This window comes from Oryctolagus cuniculus, chromosome 11 (genome assembly GCF_051225735.1).
Source record: "Oryctolagus cuniculus isolate XC-2025 breed Fujian yellow rabbit chromosome 11, ASM5122573v1, whole genome shotgun sequence".
In the NCBI taxonomy this organism is placed as follows: Eukaryota; Metazoa; Chordata; class Mammalia; order Lagomorpha; family Leporidae; genus Oryctolagus; species Oryctolagus cuniculus.
This window is the reverse complement of record NC_142877.1, coordinates 7,637,745-7,662,833: the sequence shown is the minus strand read 5'-3', so window position 1 is coordinate 7,662,833 and position 25,089 is coordinate 7,637,745. Positions and strand designations below refer to the sequence as shown.

The window sequence follows — 25,089 nt, the reverse complement described above, 5'->3', positions numbered from 1 at the left end:
GGGTAATACCATTGGATACATTTCTTTCACCATTTTCTCACAAAAATATTCAGTGCCTATTAAATCCACATAATCAGGTTAATAGTTGTCTCTTGCTGTGTCCTAGATTACTGCCAATTTAGCAGCTTAGAATAACCAACATCGCCTATCTCACACAGTCTCTGAGGTCAGGTTTGGACAGAGAGTTTGGCTTAGGGTCCCCGGTAAGGAGTTAAGATGCCATCCAGACACCAACCAAGGCGGGAGACATCTAAATCTAAATTCTTGGCTGCAATTAGATGGTCCACTTCGAAGGTGGTGCAGCCACTTGGCTGCTGGCTGGAGGCCTCCGCTCCTCCCCGGGCAGACCTTCCTCTGGGGCTGCGTCAGAGGTCTCATGAAATGCCAGCTTTGCAGCAGAGGAGCGAGGAAGCCGCTGCGATGCCTTCCGCGACTAGTCTCCACGGCGTCCAAGGTCACTGCACAGTACTCTCACGGCGTCCAAGGTCACTGCACAGTACTCTCTTCCTTAGACACAAGTCACTGGCAGTCTCTGCTTTGTGAGAAGAGAGTTGTCAAAGAATCCAAGGGCACATTTTAAAAGCTCTTCTGTTTTGTTCAATGCCGTGTTTTTGCATCTGGATTTGCTTGAAGCATAGAGCAGGTGCTTAAACACAGGTGGCCCCAGGTTGTATCTTGAAACATAAAATTTGTTGTATTTTTAAGAAAAAAAGAACACAAAATCAGTTAGAAAAGTTAATATTTGTTTATATTGGAAAATGCAACAAAGTTTTAAAGGCACGAAGAATAATACATAATCCTGAAAAACAGAATGTTCTTAAAAAATTGATTTCCTAACTTATCCTTCAATGTTTTTTCTATATATTTTGTCTATGAAGTCTTTGATAGTTTGTTCATCTGACAGTGATAATAATATTTTCTATGGCAAGACCACTAGGAACAAGATTTAATCTTTCTTCCCTCATGATTGATCAAAATTTTTTTAAAGCTGTATTTATTTATTTGAAAGGCAGAGTGACGGGGTGGGAGGATGGGCAGACCTTCTGGTTCACTCCCCAAATGCCTGCAACAGTGATGGGCCAGGCTGAAGCCAGGAGCCCAGAACTCCACTGGAGTCTCCCCCATGGGTGGCAGGGGCCTAAGCACTTGGGCCATCACCTGCTGGTTTCCCAGGTGCCTTGGCAGGAAGTTGGGTAGGAAACCTCTGTGTTGGGTCTTGAACTGGCCCTCCAGTATGAGACAGAGCTGTCCCAAGAGGCAGCATAACCCACTACACCACAACACACCCTCCAAAATTTGTTTTTTTATTATTGTCTGTTTGGAAAAGTTTCTTTCGCCTTCACTACTCAGAGGCATAATGTTTTAGGATTGTTGTGTGAAGACTGAGAAATCATATGAATATATGGAGCTCAAAATATTCAGAAACAATCCAGTTAGAAATGAGCAGAGGATCTGCGTGGACGTCTCTCAAAAGGAGAACTACAAACAGCTAACAAATACATTTAAAAATGCTCAATATCGCTAGCAGATAGAGATGCAAATCGGAACCGCAGAGAGGTATCGTTTCATTACAGCTTGAATGGCTATTATCAAAAAGACAACAAATAGCAAATGCTGGAGAAGACATGGCGAAGAGGGAACCCCTATCCACTGAGGGTGAGGATGCAAATTAGTGCAGCCATTATGGGGACCGCGATGGAGGTTCCTAAAAAACTAAAAATAGATCCACCACATGACTCAGCTATCCCACTTCTGTGTGTTTACCGGAAGGAAATGAAATCAGGATATGAGAGCAATACCTGCACTCACGTGTTCACTGCAACTCTCTCTACGACAGCCAGGATACAGAGTCCTCCTGCGTGTCCATGGGTGGATGAATGGATACATAACACGTGTCATGTGTACACAATGGAATATTATTGACCCACAAGGAAGAATGAGATCCTGACATTTGTAGCAAAATGGATGGGTCACTATGTTAAGAGAAATAAGCCAGATGCAGAGTCTCTCATATGCAGAAATTTTAAAAATAAGATGGTCGATCTGCACATGGAAGAGTGATTACTAGAGGCTGGGGAGGGTGGGGACCAGGTAGAGGGAAGTCGGGTAATGGGTATGAAAACTCAGAAGTAGCAAATTCTAGTGCTCCTTGGCACAGTGGAGTGACCATGGTTCGTAATCATGAATTATACTCTGTATAAAGAACTGGGAGAGAGGACCTGGGAGGTCCTAGACTCAAATAAAGATAAAGAAATGGGAGGGCTGGTTTCCTCGTTTGATCACTTTATGCTATGTATTTATGTTGCAATATTGCACTACACTGCAAAAAATGCACAATATTACATGTTAATCTATCTTCCTATCTATGTATCTGTCATCTAAGTATCTTTTTTTTTTTTTTAAGATTTATTTGAAAGAAACAGTTACAGAGAGATGGAGGGAGAGGCACAGAGAGAGAGAGAGATCTTCCATCCAATAGTTGACTCCCCAAATGACCACAACAGCCTGGGGCTGGGCCAGTCCAAAGCCAGAGCTTCATACAGGTCTCCCACATGGGTTCAGGGGTCCAAGAACTTGGGCCATTCTCCACTACTTTCCCAGGCACCTTAGCTAGGAACTAGATAGGAATTGGACCAGCCAGGCCATGAACTGAACTGGTGCCCATATGCGATGCCAGCGTTGCAGGCAGTGACTTTACCCACCATGCCACAACACTGGCCCCATTAATCAAAATCTTTAAAAAAAATAAAATAATTTTTAAAATTGAGTACAGAGGCCAGTGCTGTGGCATAGCGGGTAAAGCTGCCATCTGCAGCATCAGCACCCCATATGGGCGCCGGTTTGAGTCCCAGCTGCTCCACTTCCAATCCAGCTCTCTGCTATGGCCTGGGAAAGCAGTGGAAGATGGCCCAAGTCCTTGGGCCCCTGCACCCATGTAGGGGACCCAGAAGAAGCTCCTAGCTTCAGATAGGCATGGCTCTGGCCATTGTGGCCACCTGGGGAGTGAATCAGCAGATGGAAGATCTCTCTCTCTCTCTCTCTCTCTCTCTCTGCTTCTGCCCCTCTGTAACTCTGCCTTTCAAATAAATAAATAAATCTTTTTTTTAAGTATTTATTTATTTCAGAGAGAGAGAGAGCGAGAGAGAGAGAGCGAGCACTGTCATCAGCTGGTTCACTCCCCAAATGTCCATAACATGTGAGGCTGGACCAGGACACAGTCAGGAGCCAAGAACTTCTTGGTCTCCCATCTGGGTGACAGTGATCCAACTACTTGAGCCATCACCAATGCCTCTCAGGGTGTGTATCAACAGGAAGCTGTTATCAGGACTGGATCCTGAACTCGAACCCAGGCACATCCCAAGCAGTGGGTGTCTTCAGTAATGCACCAAATGCCTATTTCCTTTTATTAATTAATCCCTATTTCTTTTTATTAATTAGATGATGAAGTAACCCAATAGTTTATTCTTTACTGTTATTCAAGATCCTGTCATGGTCTTTAGGGTATGACCTGTGTTCTCTCTTGACAGAGAACTCACCAGAATTCTCTAGGTCAAGGTGCATGAGATGTCACTGGAGGTCACCTGATACGCTGGAAGTACTTTCAGTATGAATGCTGCTCTGTGTCTTTGCACATGTGTTTGCTATTTGTGGAACCGACACCCTGAAATACACACAGCGTTTACTGGAGTGCAGTCACGCCTGTCCGTTTACTCACGGTGTAGGGTTTGGCGGCCTTTGCACTACAGTGTCAGAGCTGAGTAATTGTGGCAGCAACAGCACTGCCTACAAAGCCTAAGCAATGTACTAAAATTCACAAAAAACCTGCAGACCAACCCCTTCCTTGGGGCAGTGAGAGACCCAGTTGCCCTCTTGACCCCACTGAAATTTTTTTGCGTCCTTAAGCCACACCACACCATCGACTGCCCCAGGAGCCACCTCCCTGCTCTGCCTGGAACCTTCCTCTGCACGCCCACGGTTGGTAGTGACGGGTCTTTTTCGTTTCTGCTGTTGTCCCCGGACTCTGCTGACTTCCTGTCAACGGGGACTCCATGTCTTCCCGCGGTGGGCAGGAACGTGGACCCTACGGCCACAGGACTGAACCTGGAGCCCAGGCTGGTTGCTGACAAGTTGTGGAAGTTCAGGTAAGCCACATAACCTCCTAGCGCCTCCATTTTCTGCTCTATAAAATGGGGATATTCCTAATAACTACCAGTGTGAGTTTTGAAGAGGGTTATGGGTATTGCAGGACTTATCTTCACCCAAAACTCATGCAAATGTTTAAACTCTGATGTCTTAATATTAATGGTTGATGGATTAAGGGTGGAACCTTGATCTAAGTGTGGCATCTGAGAGGTGGGTCTGGTGAGAGGTGTTTAGAGGCGTGCCCTCAGAGGGTGGTTCTCGCGAGAGTTTTGATTATTTTGAAACTGAGTTTGGCCTAGGTTCTCTCTCTCTTCCTGGTCACCATGCCATCCTGCCTCTGCCGCTGCCATGCGCAGCCCCCACAGACACTGGACTGTGGGATCTCCTGATCCTGAGCTGTAACCTCCCACTGTCACATGAAATAAACTCCCAAAGAAGCTCTTCTCAGGGATTTCGTTAAAGCAATAAAACACACACACACACACAGACTAATACTGGGATTAAATAAATGGATGTAGATAAAGCCCTAAGAACAAGGCCTGGCCCATGGTGAGCTCTGCGGCTAGGTTAGAGTTAGCTATTAATTACTCAATACTGTGTCTTCACAATCTAGCACAAGGACCTCAGCAAGTTTCTCTCTTTAACAAGTGAATTTGGCAGGGCTGGGGAGGGGGTTGGGGATGAAGCATTTGTAGAATGGAGACTTTATCTAGTTGAGTAAATAATGAGTATTTCATACTGTTCTTAATCTTTTCCAGACGCTGCTGTGTTTAAACGTTATGGACTTTAAGCTTGTAAGCTTGGCTTACAAAACAAAGACAAATCAGGTCTGCAAGTGTTTGAATCATTTTAACAAATTAATTGTTTTTTCCCCCTGTTTAGTATCTGTATTGTGCTGCCATGGCCCAGGTGAGACCTAGACATAGTATGAGTCCTATACCAGCAAGCTATTGCCACAATACTGCCTTGTATCAGATCACCCTAAAGTGCAATGACTTCAAAAAACAATTGTTCATTCTCACATAGGCATCTGTATATTGGCTGGAGCTCAGGTCATCTGAGTTGACCGGGGCCTCAAGTTGTGTATTGCATCTGGGTTTGGTCCACGGGTCTTGTCCTTAGAGGATGAGCATGTGCCTCTCATGATACTGTCAAGTACAAGAACAAAACCCACTGTGCAATCCCACTTCAAGGATTAGCCTGCTAACATCCTGTTGGCTGACATAAGTCACGTGGCCAAGTCCAACATTAGTGCTGCAAGGAAGAATATTCCATCTAGAGCAGGAGTGGGAGCAGAGTGCAGATTTTCTGAACACTTAATCTGAGCTATCCCAATAAAAATTACAATGAAAATCAAGCTAAAGTATAAAATAGAATTGTGACTTTCAAAGGGACAAAGACATGCAAGTACATGTGTTGAAATGAAAAACAACTTTTCTGATCATTTCTTTTGACTACCGAGGAGGGGGTATGGGGGTATGTGGCTTTAATTGTGTGTTTGCTCTGCATGTTGGGCGAGTCCATGTGTTTCAACTTTGGACCCTTGTGCCCAGCACATAGTAGGCATTTGATAAAGTTTGTGAAAGGCAGTGATTGGATTTTATAAGTGCAGAGCAATTGCATCAGGGTGTGATGACGCTACTTGCCCAGTTGCATGTGAAAGCCCACGCGACTTCTCTCACCAACTCCGAGGGCTCTCTGGAGGTGGCGCCTAGTTTGTCTGCTCCTCTGCTTTGTGAATGAAATCATTTTCTCAGCCTGATCATTGCTCAAGGAAATGCTTGCTTGGAAAATAATCCAAAGAAGAATGTAGACAAGCAAATAAATAGTTCAATGAACAAAAGATAAAGTGTGAATTAAAACCAGCTTTCAGAGCCTAACATTCTCTTTTCATCTTTTGTTTATTCAGTAATTATACAGTCAATTATAACCTGTACAAAAAGTTTTATATGCCTATTAGTCTATAAATATCTACAGTATATATGTATTTATAGATAAAGGGGGAGGAGATACTCAGGACTGAGCAAACATGTTCTGACACAGAAATAACTTTGCAAATACTGTGAGGTTCTGGATCTGCCATCACTGGTTTTTCCTGACCATGGGGAATCATAACCACCTTTTATTGAGAACCCAACAGGTACCACCCATGGTGCTAAATGAACTGTTTCTCCCTCTGTTCATATTGTTTTTCACCCATACAACAATACTGCCCCCACACCTACTTCTCTTCTACAGAGATTCAGGAAGTAGCTTGAGCTTGTATTTGAATTCCAAGATTTTTCAGGAAGGAATCGGGCTGTGTTAAAACAGTTCTGGCTGCAGGGAAGGACACTATGGCCTCGGCCGACAGAGTAGGCATGTTAATATCCCCCTGGCTACAGCATCTTTATCTCTTGTGCCAGAGTAAATGTCACAGAACACCAACCCCGGGGGAGCAGCGTTGGGTGCAGCCCTTCAAATGTTTGCGATGTATTTCCATTCTGTTCTCCTTCGGTTACTTGGTACACAGCTTCTTTTATTAGATGACTAGGATAGGTGTGGTAAATAGTTCACCTAGATCATCAGGTGCCTCTGGTTTGAAAATGCTGGCTCTCAGCGCTGTCAGTGAAACCCAGAGATGAAATCTTACAAGCGAAGGATAAAGGTTCAAGTAGTCTCCACTATGGGAAGGGCTTAATTAGCCGTGATTTTTAAAGCAGTATCTGCAGATGGAACAGATAAGATGTCTCCTGTCTGTCTGGTGCCTGCCGTGTGGGGGCAGCCTTAATTGAATCATGACTGTTAGCTTTCCTTGGCTGTGAATGAGGGCAGTAGCAGTTCTGATTCGGGTTTAGAAATTGTCCACAGGAAGATCAGGATGGCTTTGCTATCTCTGCTTCAGCCTGGAGATTTCTGAGGGAAAGAGCAGCAATCAGCCAGCTGGGTAATGACAAAAACAAAACAAAGCAGCCTTTTCCTAACTTCTAGGGTTTTCTGTTTTGTTAAAACATGCATTTAGGTGAATCTTTGTTCTACAGATACAGAAAAAATACAGGCCAACGGGTTTCTTCCTTTCCAGTTAAGAACAACCTTTAAAAGGCATCCAGGAAGAGTTGGCCCTGCTGTCTGAATTGCTAGTTGGGAGAACAAAAGAAGCAAGGGAAAGTTTGACTTGACTTCCTCTGCAATTTGTTTACATCATCGGAGCAGAAAGAATCTGGGGCCTGGCTCTCCACTTCCTGATGGAGACAGGGGAAAAAGAGAGAGAGAGAGAGCCTGGAGTGGGATTCGTGGGGATGCAAAGCGCTCCAAACGCCAGCGGCTGCAGCCCCAAGGGCAAAGGGAGAGGCCGCCGAGGAGCGCAGAGGCTGTGATGGCCAGGGTCCCCCACGCCGCCCCTGCCCCAGCCCTGGGGCTGCAGAGAGGCCGAGCAATGCCCGCCTGTGGCTAGGGAGTCCTTGGACCGCACGGCGTCTCAGCCCTGGTAATTCAAAGACCACAGTGTTGCCATGCAGTAGCCTTGAGCTGTGAGTGCTTCCTGGGCAATCCAGCGCCATGGGACTGGATCCAACGATCAGGTCCTGTGCACCTCTGCCCGCAGCCTGCGGAGTCAACCAATCCGGTCAGGCAACTTTCTGGGGGGTGGAGGTGTCCAGGTATGTACTTTATCCCTGGCAGCAAACTTCTGGGATTTTAGCCTAAGTTGTTTTCTGTGTCTCTAGGATCTTCTGCGCAGAACGTCTCTATCCCACCCACCCACCCACCCACCCTCACTTTTTCTTTTCTTTTCTTTCTTTCTTTTTTTTTTTTTATAAGAAAAACAACTCCAGGCAGCTGAGCTCATTCGATAATCGCTGTTAGCTTCCTGCCACTTGCATTGGGGCGGGCGGGGCCTGGAGGGGGAGGAGAGGAGGACCAAGGATTTAAATGGAAACCATCAGACTGCTGTCTTCTTCAGAAATCTCCCTTATGCGGTTTTCTGGACATTCTTCAGCCGAGCTCGGCCCTTGCTGGCCCAGGCCGGAGAAAACCACAGCCCTGCACGGACGCGTTCGGCTCAGCCCCTTCCAGGGGCAGGAACGCCGAGGAGATGGCAAACCGTGCAGATGGGTGGGAAAGACACAGGTGGAGACTCGGGCCAGAGCCGGTGCGGGGTGTGGGGGGGGTGGGGGGGCCCTTCCTCGGGAGCCTGGGTCACTCTTCCTAAAGTACATTTTTTTGGTGAATTACTGTGGCACTCAGAGGACAAAATGCCGTGCAGTAAAGGCCAGAGGCTGCTGGAGGGATGCACCCCTAACACGCGGGGGACTTGGAACTTCCCGGCTTCTGTGCATAGCTGCACCTCCAGTCTGCAGGGCAGGTTTCAATGCATCCTCTTGTCTAATCCCTGCTTCCTGCCAGGCTGCCCTGGGTCTTCCTTTGAAGGCTCAAACACTCAGCATTCAATTAGCCCTTTGAATCCCCCTCCGATGCCCGCCGGGCTAAATACGGTCGAAAGTGTTGTTTTAAGTGGAGCTGATCTGGGGGAGAGGTAACGTAATCTTCTGAGTGTGCAGAAGCCGAGAAGCAAGGTGGCAGTCATTCCTGCGAGCGCTAGGCACGGCCCGAGTGCCTCTGCTCACTTCTATTTTATGGGCATAGGAACATTGCAGAGTACAAAGGGCTAGTGCATACAAAGGGCGCTTGGCGATTCTTTTTGCTTGTTCCCCTGTACTTCTGTAGCATGTTTACAAGGTTAATAAGCACGCTTTTCTTCACGGTGTGCCGTAAATGCTCCAACTACTGCTTGCACTTTGATTTGAGCATCATTCAAACGGCCTGAATGGAGCAGAGGTAGCCTTTGTCTCTCATTGATTCGGAAACAAAAGCCGCAGGGAAGAAAGTTTACTTTGCCATTCAGCAGCAGATGGACGCGTAGGTGATCAATTCAACCAAGGATCTGACGCCTTTTCATCTTCGGAGAGAACTGCCCTCTAGTTATGACAAGGTGGGGTTTGGCTCTCTAGTTTGCATTTATCCTCCTGTGCTCTGATCCAACAGGCAATTATGCCAGCCACACACCCAAGTTTCCAGGAATAAGAAACAGCAACCTGTGGAAGAGAGCGGCGTCAAAGACAGAAGTAGTAAACGGGCAGGCGTTTGGACAAGCGGTTAAGGTGCCCGCCCAGCCCGTGCGGGAGCGCCTGGGTTCCCTCCCTGCTCTGGCTGCTGATTCCAGCTTCCTGCTAATGAGATCCTGGTTGGCGTAAGTAGTTGGGTCCCTGCCACCACCAGGGAGACCTGGATTGCGTTCCCAGCTTCTGGCTCCAACCGGGGTCCAAGCCTCGGCTGCTGTAGGCATGGAGAGAGGAGAGAGAGCTGGCAGATGGGGACTCTCTCTCTCATTCCTTCTCTCTGCTTCAAGGAAAAAAAAAGCATTTAAGTTGTGTTGAGTCTGTGGTCTCTTCAGTGAGTAATTCCAGGGGCATCATAAATCATTTTCCCTCTCCCTTGTTTTTCCCAATGCCTCTGGCGCGGAGACCGTCATCCTGCGCACTACAGACGGCTAGTTCACTAGGGCCAGGATCCTTGTTTGCTGGGAAGAGGCGGTGTGCATTTGTAGGATGCTGAGCAGATTCCCCAGCCCCCCCCCGCCCCGCCCCCACTGGGCTCCTCCATTCATGGTGTTCGAAGCGCCCCCTAGCGCTGTCCTCTAGAAGGGGAGGTGTGTCCCCCCTCCCCCCGCCCCGCCATGCTGAGAACCTGAGCACCAGGGAGCTCTTGGCACAGGATCCTGTTGGAAGAAAGGTGAGGGCCGTTTAGCGGCGCTGAACCATGGGATGGTGAACGTGGCTGGTTGCAGACCCCGTCACTGCACGTGGCATTCATAGCGTTCACCTGAGAACCATGAGCGAGGAAGGGAAGAGACTCAGAGGGTGCAGGGACAACTCCAAAGCCACCGGCAGGCGAGGGCGCGGCTGGGGCGCAGGCGCGGTCTCCCTGCACCTGGCCTGGTGGCCAGCCTCTCCCCATAGACTTTGCCGTTTGTCTCACAACCTTGAAGTAACATGTGCGTGTTTACTTTTCCAGGGGACACAAAGGGGCAGGTAGTGCAGTAATAACACAGATGCACTTCAGAAGGTGTTGGGAGGGTCACGGGGGCCACAGCGACTCCTTCATTAAGTATCTGAAGAAGAGAAGTGAGACCTCGAAGCACATACTCTGAGGCCTGTAAAGCTAGGGTTGTTCAGTTTGGACTTTCCCAAAGGTCACTTTCAAGACATGAAGGTTTTTTTTTTTCTTCAAGATTTTAATTATTTATTTGAGAGGCAGAGTTACATGGAGAGAGGAGAGACAGAGAGAGAGGTCTTCCATTCACTGATTCACTTCCCAGATGGCCACAACGGCTGGGGCTGCACTGATCTGAAGTCAGGAGCCAGGAGCTTTTTCCGGGTCTCCCACGTGGGTGCAGGGGCCCAAGCACTTGGGCATCTTCTACTGCTTTCCCAGGCCACAGCAGAGAGCTGGATGGGAAGTGGAGCAGCCAGGACTCAAACTGGAGCCCATAAGGGATGCTGGCACCGCAGGCGGAGACTTAGCCCACTACACCACAGCGCCGGCCCCTACTGCATTGTCTTAAAAGCTTCCTACATACACCACTGGGAAGCTAGCCCCTCACGAAAGGTTTGGAGCAACAGTAAGGGTGTCTGGAAGCCGCCCCCACTGCCCTGCTGTGCTGGCTTCCTCCCGCCACCTCGGAGCCCTCCCTGGCGCTTCCAGCCTGGACCTTCTGTGTGCCGTGTCCACGCGGCCTTCCTTCCTTCTGCATCCAAGGGGCAGCTGAGGAGGTGCCCTGGCCGATCCCTGGAACGAAGCCAACTAGGAAACGTTCTGTGTGGTCAACGTGGCCCACGCCTCTCCCTCCACTCTCCAGGGCCCTGCTGTGTTTGCTTTCCGGATCCTCTGTCTCCTCCCACCAGAATCTAGGCTGTGAGTCCCGAAGGCTTCCTCTTGTCTCAGTGCCCAGAACAGAGCTGGGACCCTGGAGGCGCCCAGTGACTGCTGGGGGCTGCAGGTGGATGCCTTCTTGCCCTTTGTAAACCTTTGCCTTTTCATGCGCGATAATATTATGTTTAATATTTAAATGTCTCAGCATGACAAATTAAGTACTCCAAAGGTTCATCACTTATTCATGTTAAGTAATAGGTTTTGTGTTGAGTACAGTTTAATGAAGAAAATTCAAATGGTCTCTCTTGGCCTCATGATCAGGGAAGCCCTAGTGATGTTTAAAAAAACAACTCAAACACACATGCTTGTAGTTAGAAACCTTACATTTTATAGGAAGGCATGAAAAAAAAAGTGGAAGAGGAGCTGGTATTGTGGAGCAGTGGGTTAAGTTGCCCTTTGCAACACCCATATCCCATAAGGCAGTGCTGGTTCGAGTCCTGGCTGTTGGCTTCTGATCCAGCTCCCTGCGAATGTGCCCCGGAAAGCAGCAGCTGCTGGCTTTGGGCCACCCCCATGGGCGATCCAGGTGGAGTTCCCGGCCCCCGACTTCAGCAAGGCCTACTCCTGGCAGTTGTGGCCATCTGGGGAGTGAACTAGCTGGTGGAACATTCTCTCTCTCTCGACATTCAAATAAATAATAAATAAATCTTGAAAAGAAAAAGATGACATTCCCCTATCTACTTTCCTAGTTCCTATCAGAAAAAGGAAATCCTTATAACCAAGTTCTCTTTGTGCTAGAAAACTTTTCTATGCCTACAGGGTATATATTTGCTAGCAAACATGTATTTCCTTACATGGCTTTACTCCTTTACTCACACACTCACCAGAGGAGCTTTCTGCAACCCTGGTATGATTTCTACTCGGGTGTTTTCACACCCGTGGACTGAATATTTCTCTCCTCCTGACTCTGCCTCCCCTCCTCCACCCACCATTCAACCCCCAGCCCGCGCACAGCAAGCCTAATTACCTACTCCATGAGTGAATAACTAAACTGGGGCATTCTTATCTAACAGGAGGCATTATGCTTTTATTAATGCACCTGTACAGAAACAGCGTTCCTGCACCATTAGGGAAAGGCTTCAAGAGTCATATTCAATGAACAACTATGGTTGCTTTTTTAAAGATTGATTGTGTTCTAATACGCTCACAGGAATTATCCCACGGGACCCTCAGGCTAATCTCGAAAGTGGTATTTTAATTTCTGTTCTTCAATTGAGGAAATGGAGACTCAGAGACGTTACACCCAAACTGTCCAGTAAGATTTGAGTATTGGGAAAAAGCTGTGCGTCTCTGCCCTGTTTATAAATCTTTTCCTTTCTGCCAATTTCAAAAGTCAGCTTGCCATGGACACTGCAGCTCGGCTCTAAAGAGCAAAATTTCCCTCTATCATCAGTCATGCCACCAAGATACACTTCAAGTTCCTCTAGTTAGTACAGCAGGTAAGGAAAGGAATTGAAGAATTCAAACAGAAACCCAATCCAACAAAACACCTCCAGCGCAGCAGAAATTTCTAGATGTTGTCAAATCAACCTGCATGGCTTTCGAGAAGTAGTCAGGGCTAGGTGTGTGGCACAGCAGGTGAACCTGCAGCTTGCACTCAGAGCGCTTGTTCAAATCCTGCCACCCAGCTTCCGATTCAGCTCGCTGCTAATGCCCCTGGGAAGGCCGTGGAAGATGACACAACTGCTTAGGCCCCTGCCACCCTCATGGGAGGCCCAGATGGAGTTCTGGTTCCGCCGGGCGCAGATTTGACTGCTGTGGCCATTTGGGGAGTGAAGCAGCAGGTGGAAAATTCTCTCTCTCTCTCTTTCTCTCTCTCTCTCTCTCTCTCTCTCTTCCTTTCTCTCTCTCTCTCTCTGTTGCTCTGTCTTTAAAATAAATAAATAAATAAATAAATAAATCTTTAAAAAAGAGAAGCTGACTTGGGCATCTCAGAACCAAAACACAGGAAGTAAATTGTAAAGGACACAATGACGTGAATCAAACAGCCATTTCTTAGGGGAAGCAGAGAGTCTGCTCTCTGCTGCTTTCCTGTCACCTGCCAACGTGGGGAGGGAGGACTGGGGCCAGAAGATTCACCCAATGGCCCTATTTTCAAAAAGAAATAGTGGGGCGGGCGCTGTGGCGTAGTGGGTAAAGCTGCCACCTGCAGTGCTGGCATCTCACGTGGGCGCCAGTTCCGGTCCCTGCTGTTTTACTTCTGATCCAGCTCTCTGCTGTGGCCTGGGAAAGCAGAAGATGACCCAAGTCCTTGGGCCCCTGCACCAGTGTGGGAGACCCGGAGGAAGCTCCTGGCTCCTGGCTTCGGATCGGCGCAGCTCCAGCCGTTGTTGCGGTCAACTGGGGAGTGAACCAGCGGATGGAAGACCTCCTCCCCACTCCTGCCTCTCCTTCTCTCTCTGTGTAACTCTGACTTTCAAATAAATAAATAAATCTTTTTTTTTAAAGAAATAGCTGAGGTATAACTCATTTAAAAAAAAATTAAAAACCATTGAATTACACATTTCAAATGGATGAAGATTACAGGATGTAAAACATATCAGAAGTATGCTGTTAAAAAGAGACGAAGGAGCCAAAGTCACTGCTGCCTTGTCAGTAGTCTGCAAGCCGGGTGTGTGTGTGTGTGTGTGTGTGTGAACCGGTCTAGGAGTCCAGCACGCCGGGCTGCGGGAGACTCACAGGTTACTGTTTAATTTCTGTAGAAAATACGTGCCCAGCAGGAAACGGTTCTCTGCTAAACAGACCACAGAGCACGGGTCTCCTGCACGGAACGACCGGAAGGAGAGCGAGCCTGCTGGCCGCCGGGGCTGCCCTGTCTTCCCGGGGTGGATCTTGGAGGCTGCGCGGCCTCCCTTGCGCTCCGCCTGTGGATTCTGTCCTCGCAATAGCAGCCTTGTTCTGTGGCTGGGATGTAGAGATTTATGGAGGCAAAGTGTGAGAGGAACTATTTCCAAAAGAAATAACCACAGGAACAGTGGGAGGGAGGAGGAGGAGAAAGGGGGGAAGGGAGAAATGCAGGGAGGAGAAATTAATTTTTAGGACAGAATAAAATTGACTGTATTTTCATCAACACATTAAAACTAGACTTCAACAGCTATCAGCTGGTGGTTCCTGAAGACAGTCATCTGCTGGGCCTGGACCAGAGGCGAGAGCCTGCCGAGGAGGGGGGTGGGCAGGGAGGTCTTGCAGCCATGGCTCAGTCGTGATGGGAGGCTCCGTGACTGGGAGGCAGAAACCAGAAGCTGGGACTTACGGCGACCTGCGAGCCGCCAGCCAGGCCCAGGGGAGGCTTCCTCACCTCTGCATGAGGAAGAAGGAGATCAAAGACCCCGCATTAGGAACAAAGGACAGCACACTCTTTTTCAATCCAAAAGAAAACAACAAATGAGACTCTTTTCTGAGACATACAGGAGCACAGGCCCTTGAGGTACCTTGGGGTTTGAAAAGGTCACCAAGGGGCTGGTGAAGCTGGTCAAGCCAGTGCCTGCAAGGCCAGCATCCCCTATGAGCCCTGGTTGGAGTCCTGGATGCTCCACTTCCCATCCGGCTCCCCGCTAATGCACCCGGGAAAAACAGCAGAAGATCCCCAAGCCCTTCCGCCCCTGCCACCCACGTGGGAGACCTGGAGGGAGTTCCTGCCTTCTGGCTTTGACCGGCCCAGCCCTGGCAATTCTAAGCATTGAGAGTGAACCAGAGGATGGGAGATCTCTCTCTCCATCTCTCCCTCGCTCTCTTTCTGTAACTCTGCCTTTCAAATAAATAAATGAATCTTAAAAACAAACAAACAACAATACCAACACACTCTTTATTGGTTTAAGGCTCAGATCTTGGGGAGCAGTGGTATAGAGGAACTTTGGGACATGTCATTCTGGAACAATCCATCGAACTGGGTATTTCTGATTGGTCCACTGTTTTCATACGTAATATTTGACCAACTTTTATATAAAGTTTTATTTCTTTGAAAAGCAGAATGACAGGGTGGTATCTTGCATGTGCTGGTTCATTCTCCAAATGCCTGCAATAGCCGAAGCTGGGCCAGGCCAAGCCAGGAGCCAGGAGCTCCATCCAGGAATCCCACATGGGTGGCAGGGGCCCAAGAACTTGAGCCATCACCTGCTGCCTCCCAGGTGTGCATTAGCAGAAGTTGGATCCAAAGTGGGGCAGGAACTAGAACCTGGCACTCTGATGTGGGGTGTGGGCATCCTAAGCTGTGCCTTAATCACTACGCCTGCTCCAATAGTTGACTAACTTTTGAAAAAACTGCTAAGTTTCTGCCTGTTCCTGCTTCCTCATTCATTTCAGATTTTATGACCAAAGAGAACTTGGCCTCTTCCCTTGCCCGCTGCTGCTCATCCTGTCATCCTTCCTGGCCTCCATAGCAGCAGCCTGCACCGGGCACTCAGCTCTTCAGTAACAGCCTGGGTCCATCTGGCTCTAGCCCCTTTCCCCATTGTGTAGAGCCTGTTGTTTCAACCTCTGAAACAGGTGCATGAGGGTGCTCTTTTTAAAAAAAGATTTATTCATTTGAAAAGCAGAGTGACAGAGAGGGGAAGGGAGGAAGGGAAGGAGAGAGAGAGAGAGAGAGAGAGAGAGAGAGAGAGGGAAAGGAGAAAGAGAGATCTTCCATCTGCTAGTTCATTCCCCAGATGGCCACAGACAGCTGGGGTTGGGCCAGGCCAAAGCCAGGAGCCTGGAACTCTATTCAGATCTCTCTGCGGGAGGCGAGAACCCAGGTGGGTGGGCTGGCACCTGCTGTCTTCATAGGCACATTCACAGCAGTTTGGGTTAGAAGCAAACCAGCACTTTGATATGGGATCCGGGCTTCTGACCAGTGGCTCCATCCCATCATCCCATCCACCTGCCACAGCACCTGTTTGGGGGTGGGGCGCTTTGTCCCTTTTGGTCACTACACTATCCTCATTGCTCAAGTCAGCACCTGACAGGTTATAAACATTCACAGATGAATGAGCTAATGATGGTGTCCACTGTTGAATAGCGGACACTAACGCGCTAGGTTGCTGTTGAGTAAATAGAAGATCACTAAGAGAAATTCACCAGGGGTCAGTGTTGCGGTGCAGTGGACCGCACTGCTGCTTGGGATGTCTGCGCCCACGAGGGAGTGGCAGCTTGAGTGCGGGCTGCTCTTCTTCCAATGCAGCTTCCTGCTGATGTGCCCGGGAAGGCGGTGAATGATGGCCGAGTACACGGCTTCTTACTACCCAGGTGGGAGAGCTAGATGGAGCTAGGAAGATCTAGAAGCTCCTGGCTTCTGTCTGGGTCAGCTCTGGCTGTTATGGCCATTTAGGGAGTGGAACCAGTGGATGGAAGATCTCTCTCTCTCTCTCTCTCTGTGTGTGTGTGCGTGTGAATGCCTCTCTCTTGGTCTTTCTCCCTTTCAACTAAATAAATAAATCCTTGGTGAAAAAAAGAAGAAATTAACCAAATTCATTCAATCAACAAAGATCTACCCTCATCAGCAGTACCGAAGAAAGCTGACATGCTTTCTGACCAGCTAAAGCTCAGTCCACTGATGAAACTGTCCAAGAGATGTGTCTTTACAAACAGTACTGCTGGCGAGAAGCATCGAGAACACTGCGAGTGTGGCTCGGTAGGGGAGAGCTGGGAAGGCTTCTCCGAGGTGGTGGCTTCAGAGCGGACAGCAGAAGCAGGGAATAGTGCCAGGCGGGGGAGTGGGCAGGAAGTTCAGGCAGAAGAAACTGGATGCAAAGGCCTTGAGCCCCTGGGTGGGGACTACTCCTTTGTTCCTGTCCGTTGCCAGGGTCCTAGTGCCACCCATATCAGGTCTCTAGTTCCCTCACTCCTGAACTTCATCTTGGGTAGGATATTGGGGGTGCTTTTGCTTCCTTTCTAATGCAGAGGGGACGTAGTGCAGACTCACCATTCTGGCGGGATCTGGGAACCACAGTTTATGCTGCGTGTCGCTGGGTTTCTGCTCCATCCCTGCTTGTTTTCTTCTCTTTCCGGTTCTTCCACACTGGCTGGTCATTACAATTTCGAGCTCCCCCTGGGTGAAGTGGACGATTTCCTGGAAAACAGCTGTGCGAGGCGCCCCCACCCGTTCCCCACGCGTCTCGGAAATAAACATTCCCCCTGCAGAAGAGTCTCCCCGTGTCTTCCTGCTCAGCATCTCCCTTCCATTTGACATGCCTGCTTTGCACGGCTCTGCAGGAGCAATCTAGAACAGGAGTAAAGGAACCAGCAAAGTGCGGATGGTACTTTATGTATTCACACGTCCTGGGACCGGAGGCTTGGGGTGCTAGTGTGTCCCCCCCCCCTCCCTGTCGATCCACATCTAACAAATGGCAGGTGTCATGTCTGACTCGAGAGCCCATGCTTTAACCATTGGGCCACAAGGACTTCCCTTAACTTCAGAGTCCCCTGCTGCCTGCTACTGTGTGAAGACACTGAGCCCCATTCTTTTTTTTTTTTTTTTTTTTTTTGACAGGCAGAGTTCCTGGTCTCCCATGCGGGTGCAGGGCCATCCTCCACTGCACTCCCTGGCCACAGCAGAGAGCTGGCCTGGAAGAGGGGCAACCAGGACAGAATCCGGCGCCCCGACCGGGACTAGAACCCCGTGTGCCAGCGCCGAAGGCAGAGGATTAGCCTATTGAGTCCAGGACAGGTAAAGGGCCGATGATCGGTTTTAGAGCGACATAGGGTGACAAGGTACTCTCTGCTGGCATGGGGCGATGTCTCAAGCTGCTGTCTCCTGGGTGGGGAACTGAGTATATCTTTAAAAAAGAAAAAAGTGTAGTGCTGAATATTGAGTAACCCATCGTTGGGGAAGGGAGAACCAAGAAAGAAATAGAGGGGGTGGGAAGAAGAGAGAGGAGAGGGAAGCGAGAGAGGAACTAACGCGGTCCCCTGTGTCTAGGAAGCAAGAGGGTTTCTCAAGAACTTAGAGAAATAAGCCAGAGGCAGAGACGAATGTGGGGCATTCTCAGTCCTGCGTGGAGGCTAAAAGACTTGATTTCCTAGAAGAAGAGTTGAACAGTGGTTTCCAGAGGCTGCAGGGGACGGGGGAGAGGGACAGAGGCGGGCTGTTTATCAGGTGTGAGAAAGCTCTTGGATGGGAGCCCTGAGTCCTACTGCTTCGTAGCACGGTAGGGGGACGGCAGCGGACAACAGTTTATCACATCTTTCAGAAGAGCCGGGAGAAAAGTTCTTGAACTTTTGCAACAGTGTTGCGGGTGACAGATATGCTAATTATCCTTATTTGATCCTCACACATTGCATCCAAGTATCAAACATCACAATGCACTCCACACAGAAGAACAATTAGCACCTGCCAATTAAAAATTAAAATAATAAAAAGAGAACTTCCTGCTGGAATGGCTGAGCTGCAAGTGTGGTTTCCGTCGTGCACCACTCTGGCAAGGAGTGCCTGCCCCAGCCTCCAGGATTCGATGATGGGCCTTGGCTACGTGAGGACGGGGGTCTTACCTGAGCCCCACCGGGCGGTTCCTAAGGAGGCGGCAGGGATGGGTAATTCTCACAGGCTGTAACCCAAAGTCCGGAAGTGGGGCTGGGCTCCTCTGCTGGAACCCATTCTACCTTGACCGTGCTCACTTCCCGGATGGACATGGGCTGGGAACTCCATTAGGTCTCCGTTCTTCCCTCCCCTCCCCACCCCTCCCCTTCTCCATGGGGGCGCTCATCCTCACGCACAGGGTGCCTAGTGCAGTGTCGGGCACACAGCAGGTGCCCAGCAAGTAAGTGTGGGATCAAGAGGCGAAAGGCAAAGAGGAAACGCATCCCTGGTGCCCACCGTTGCTCTTGTCATGTGAGCCGACCTCTGAGCCTGCGGGAACCCGCCTTCCCTCTTCTGGGCTTCCTGAGGGGGTCCCACAGTCAATGCCTGCTTCCCCGTCCAAGCTCTCTGACAGCTGGGAAATGAGACTGAAGAATAAGCCGGCGTGTCCGCTCTCCCGCTAAGAAGCACACGCATCTACAGGCCACTGGGCTTCCCATTCAGAAGCAGAATTGCACGCACCCTCTCCATCCAGCACACAGGCTGCAAGCACACCTCCCTCCACCTGAGGACAAGGAACCGCGACAGCTTGGCCCTTGTCTTCCTCCCAGATCTACAGGCCAGGCCGATCCTCCTGCTGTCCCAGGGTGGAGCCAGGCCAGGGGCAGGGCAGCCAGGGGTTTGGGTGCCGGGCCCTCTCCTTGGGGGAGAGGACACCTGCCCTCCCAGCTGCTCAGCCAGCCTCACCTAGGCCCAGGGACTTGCCAGGGGGCTTCGTTCTACCCTGGGTCATGTCCGCTCTCTTTGCCGCTGTCTGCTGATTACTTTTTCACAGCTTGTGACCAGAGACATTTCCATCACCCGAGACACCTCATCCAAATGCCTGGTTTTGGAAAGTGGGGATTTTGCCAGGAGACTGTGCAAGTTTTCTTAAAAGAGGAAAGTTAAAAGTAATAGTATAATAATTACCATTGGCAGTTCACCTGGTGCCTGGGACGGAATTGACAGACAGGCCGGGAGAACCGTGGTTAACTGTGGCATCTGACACCCTGAGCTTGAACTTGTGCTGTTCCCAGCTACCTGTGGAAACCACTACTTCATCCACAGTAAGAGAAGGGAGGTGACTACATCCATTCTGTAGGCTCTCTGGGGAAGATGTATTATGATAATGCACTCAAACCCACACAGTGGTGTCTGGCACATGGTAAGCTCTTAGTAAGTAAGTGTCAGGTAAAAGACTGTAGTTCTTATGTATCTACCTATTTCTGTATCTCTGTCTATGTCTACATTTGAAAAGCAGAGTAGCAGAGAGAGAGAGGAAGGGATAGAGAAAGAGACAGAGGAGGAGAAAAAGAAAGAGAAAGAGAAATCTCCCATCCATCGATTCACTCCCCATATGGCTTCAACAGCTAGGTCTGGGCCAGGCTCAAGCCAGGAGCCAGGAACTCCATCTGGGTGTCCCATGTGGCTAGCAGGGGCACAGGCACTTGGGCCATCTTCCATTGCCTTCCCAGGTGCATTGGCAGGGAGCTGGATGAGAGGCAGAGCGGCCAGGACTCCAGCCAGTGCTTGGATATCGGGTCCTGTTGTTGCAAGGTGGATCTTAACCAGCAGCGCCCCAATGCCAGCCCCAAAGACAATTGTGCTTATTAACATTTTGGTCATTGACCCTTCTTCCGTCACTGTGAAATAAGGATTAGGGTTTTTGGATCCTCCTCTGGCTGTGTAGTCACTGATGTGCCGGAGAAAGAGGCCTGGGAGAAGTGTCTGAGGATACAAGGGTGGTCGGCGCTGTGGCATAGTGGGTAAAGCTACCGCCTGCAGTGCCTGCATCCCATATGGGCGCCAGTTCAAGTCCTGGCTGCTCCACTTCTGGTCCAGCTCTCTGCTATGGCCTTGGAAAGCAGTGGAAGACGGTCCAAGTCCTTCTGCCCCTGCACCTGCATGGGAGACACAGAAGAAGCTCCTGGCTCCTGGCTTTGGATAGGCCCAGCTCCGGTTGTTGTGGTCATCTGGGGAGTGAACCAGCAGATGGAAGACCTCTCTCTCTCTCTCTCTCTCTCTCTCTCTCTCTCCTCTCTCTACCCCTGCCCCTGCCTCTCTGTAACTCTGCCTTTCAGATAAATAAAGACATCTTTATGAAACAAATCTAAGTTCTGGAACTTTCCAGCTATGTGGTAATTGGCAAAGTCACTAAGCTTGTTTGTGTCTCAGTTTTCTCGTCAGTGACAGGTGACAAGAGCAGTGGGGAGTTCAGTCTGACCCTGGAAGGTAGGATTCTTCCTCCCTGGAGCGTTTTTCCTCCTCCATTCCCTGATCCAGTTCCTTCCTGAGCTGCCTCTCAGGGCCTCCCTCCCGCTGCCACTTGCCCGCATTTTTTACTGAGCAGTTTTCTAAGTGCCAGACCCAGTTCTGGGGTCAGACAGTGAACAAGCAAAGCACGGCCCCAGGCTTTCAGAACTGGGAGCAAAAACATCATGGCGCCCTCCTACCGTATTGTCCTCCACGGTGACCACTCCCCAGTCAGATCTGCTCTGAGTTGTGGCTTCTCTCTCTCTCTCTCTCTCTCTCTCTCTCTCTCTCTCATCTATTTTCTATCTATTTATCTATCATCTCACTGCCAATTATCTGTCTATCTATCTATTATCTGTCTGTCTGTCTGTCTGTCTATCTATCTATCTATCTATCCTCTCGCTGGATCAGGAGCCTTGTAAACCTCCTGGAACACAGAGAATTTCTCCAGGAAACAGTCCTCCCAGCCCCAGGCCTCCTCTCTCCTCTTCACCCCAGAGTGAGGTTACTCAGAGCCCCCTTGTGCCCCCCACTCTGTTGTAGGAGCACCAAAGTTCTCTCCTGCCATCTACTAAGAGGCGGGAGTCACAGAGAGGCGGCACTGCAGGCAGACAACAAAATGAGACCAGAGCAAGCAGAAGGGGTGGGTCACTTCCTTTCTCCGTGGTCCTGCGTGCGCTGGCCCTGGTGAGTTTCTCAACAAGAGGCGGGGCCGGGAGAGCTGAGCTGCTCACAGCTGTGTCCTCACGCTGCCCCTTAGCTCCCAGCTGGCCGGGGGCAAGGAGCCAACAACTTGAGGGCCTCAGTTGCCTTGTGTGTAAAATGGGATGATGGTGTTTCCCTCCTGAGATCATCATGAGCGTTAATGGAGATAATATATGAGAAGTATTTACTGTCCTGCCAGGGGCATACTTGCTCATAAATATTAGCTAGCATGACTGGCACAGGAAAAAGAGCAGTGTGATTTGATAAAACTGCACGACTAATAGGATACATGGAATGTATGATCCTTCCCTCTTCTCTCCACGTCACCCTTGCCCCCCAAATGACTGTTATCATTTTTTTTAAAGATTTATTTATTTTATCTGAAAGCCAGAATTAGAGGGAGAGAGGGATTTTCCATTTGTTGGCTCACTCCCCAAATGGCTGCAATGGCCAAGGCTTGGCCAAGCCAAGGCCAGGATCCAGAAGCTTCATCTGGGTCTCCCGTGCGGGTGCAGGGGCTTAAGTGCTTGGGCCATCTTCTGCTCTTTCCCAGGTGCATTAGTGGGGAGCTGGATCTGAAGTGAAGCAGCCGGGACTCGCACGGGCGCCCTAACGATGCTGACACTACAGATGGCGGCTTAACCCCCTGAGCCAGAGCACCGCCTCTCCTGTGATCTTTTTATTTTTTATTATTATTTATTTTTTATTTAATAAATGTGAATTTACAAAGTGCAACTTTTGTATTGTTGTGGCTTCCCCCCCCAACCTCCCTCCCTCCCGCGGCCCTCCCCTCCCCCACTCCCTCTCCCATCCCGCCCTTCATCGAGTTTCATTTTCAATTACCTTCATATACAGAAGATGTGATCTTTTTAAAAAATTCCAGTGATGTGCAACAGATTCGCTATTTGTCTAAAGTTTAGTTATTGATTAAATGAAAGTGGAATCAGGCTATTTAACCTTTTGGGTGTGCGTATTTCCCTACTACAGTGTTTTCCAGTTCTGTTTTACCAGCTCTGCCGTGGTGTGCCTCAGAATCTCATTTTCTAGGCAGAGCAGGATTGCGTGGCGCAGATTTGCTGTTTGTGTGTCGATCCTGTTGATGGACATCTGGGGTGTCAGCTGTCATGAGTGATGCTGCTATGAGACTGGTGTCCATGTAGCTATGTGAGTGCCCTTTTAGCTCTTCGTGTGATACACCTAGAAGCGGAACTGTTGGATCGTATTGTATTCTATGCCCCAGTTTCGACTGCTTGCCACCATGTCTGCACCACTTTACATTCCCACCAGCACGTACAGGAGTCAGTTTCTCTGTAGCCTCACCAACACTTGCATTTTCGGGTTTTTTTCTGCTCCTCCTCCTCCTAATAATAGCCATCCTAATGAGTATGAAGTGGTAGCTCATTGTGGTTTAGTTATAATTCCTTTTGATTTCATCCAAAGTAGATTATCCCCTGACTATTATACTCTCTGTACTTTCATGCTGTTATCACAGCTTGGCCTTCTGTTTGTTGAATGTTTGCCTTGCTGAGTTGCCCAGGAGTTGGCAAACTATGGCCTGAAGCTGCAGGTCAGGGCTGGCGCCTGCTTGTTTTTGCATAGTTCACAAGCTAAAAATGGTTTTTACAGTTTTAACTGGTTTAAAAAGTGAAAAGAAGAATATTTTGTGAAATGTAAAAGATTAATTATATGACATGCAAATTTCCTTCCCGTAAATAGTATTATTTGCACATGGCCTCTCTGGTGTGTTTATGTACAGCCTGCGGCTGCTTTTGGACAAGAATGCACAGTAGAGTAGTCGCAACAGGGACTCTTGGATCTAAAATAACCACTCTGTGGCCTTTTACTGAAAAGGCTTGCTGAGCCCTTCGTTAGATCCTGAACTTGGGGACAATCATCCCATTGTCTCCACACCACCCGGCCATTTGGTAAGTAATTAATCAATAAACAGTTATCATATTTGTTGGGCCATTCTCTCACACTAACTCCAGGCAGAAAAATAATTTTGAGTTGTATGCATCAGAGAACGAAATGTAAATGTTTGAATGAGAATCTTATGTAAGAAAAGATACAATAAAGTTACAAACTTGGGATAGGCAAAGATTTCTTAGAACAAACAAAGCACTGTTCCTAAAATAAAATAGATAGGAGTGGGCCTTGGGCCCAGCTTCCATACTGGAGTTCCTGGGTTCCATGCCTGAATCTGGCTCCTGACTCCAACTTACTGCTGTTACAAACCCTGGGAGGTGGCAATGATGGCTCAAGGCGCCCCTCCATCCACGTGGGAGATCTGGATTGAGTTCCTGCTCCTGGCTTCAGGCTAGTCCAATCCTGACTGTTGTGGCCATGTGGGGACTGAAACTGCAGATGGGCGCTCTCTCTCTTTCTCCCCCCCCCCCCCCGCCCTTCAAATAAACATGCTTTTTTCTTATTATCTAGTTTTTTTAAACAGAAAAATATACAGTATGTTATCTATAGTTACCCTGCTGTGCAGTAGAAGCCCAGAACTTCTTGCCCATACCTGGCTATACCCCAGAACCTGTGAATCAATCTTTCTCCATCACTCCCTCTCCACTTCCCTCCTCAGCTTCTGGTAACCATCATTGTATTTTTAACTTCTATGAGATCACCTATTTTTCAGGCTTTACATGTGAGTGAGATCGAGGGATATTTAATCTTTCTGTGCTTGGGTTACTCCACTAAACACAAGGACCTCCAGTTCCGTCCTCATTGTTGCAAATGACAAGTTGTTGACCTTTTTGATGGATGAGTAAAATTCTACTATGTATATGCACCACATTTTTTAAATTCATTCATCGGTGGAGGGACTTATGTTGTTTCCTTTTCCTGCCTACCGTGAGTAGTGCTGCAGTAACGTGGGAGTGCACAAGTCCCTGCAGTAGATGGATTTCATTTCCCCTGGGTAGATACCCAGGGGTCAGATTGATGGATCACGTAGTGGTTCTAGTGTGAGTGTTTGGAGGCACCTCCATACTGTTTCCCACAATGGCTGTACTAATTTATATTCCAACTAACAGCCTGTGACAGCCCTTTCTCTACTTGCTCACCAACACTCGTCACTCTTTGTCTTTTTTATAATAGCCCATCTAACTGGAGAGCGATGACCCCTCGTTGTGGCTTTGATTTGCATGTCCTTAATGATTCGTGACATTGAGCAGCTTTTCATATACCTGTTGGTCATTTGTACGTCCTTCTTTGAGAAAAGTCTGCTTAGATCTACTGCCCATTTTAGAATTGGATTATTGCTGGGCTTCTATTGTTGTTAATGAGTTGTTGGAGTTCCTTATATTCTGGATATTAACTCCTTAACAGATGAAATAGCTTGCAAATATTTTCTCCCATTCTGTAGCTTGCCTCTTCATTCTGTTGTAAATAAAAAATTTTAAAGATCTAAGTAGGGGCCTGCATTGTGACACACCAGATAAAGCTGCTGCCTACGGACGTGGATGCCCGTGTATGTCCTGGCTGCT

General features: G+C 48.8%; 2 long non-coding RNA genes across 4 annotated transcripts; one reads left to right on the top strand and one right to left on the bottom strand.

Moving 5' to 3' along the window:
- Nucleotides 1-3,646: 3,646 nt before the first annotated feature.
- On the top strand, nt 3,647-13,563 carry LOC127487355 (uncharacterized). 2 transcript variants are annotated; one of them, XR_007914145.3, is made up of 4 exons: nt 3,647-4,142; nt 4,902-4,970; nt 9,166-9,370; nt 13,322-13,563. It is a non-coding gene; the product is annotated as an uncharacterized LOC127487355 (long non-coding RNA). The 2 variants fall into 2 exon arrangements; XR_016215735.1 differs by lacking the exons at nt 3,647-4,142; nt 4,902-4,970 and adding an exon at nt 5,843-7,781.
- LOC127487358 (uncharacterized) lies at nt 7,961-17,288 on the bottom strand. Of its 2 annotated transcripts, none has more exons than XR_016215736.1 (2): nt 17,012-17,288; nt 7,961-9,522 (listed from the first exon to the last, which is right to left on the bottom strand). It is a non-coding gene; the product is annotated as an uncharacterized LOC127487358 (long non-coding RNA). The 2 variants fall into 2 exon arrangements; XR_007914154.3 differs by having other exon boundaries at nt 7,961-9,215.
- Between the last annotated feature and the right edge of the window lie 7,801 nt (nt 17,289-25,089).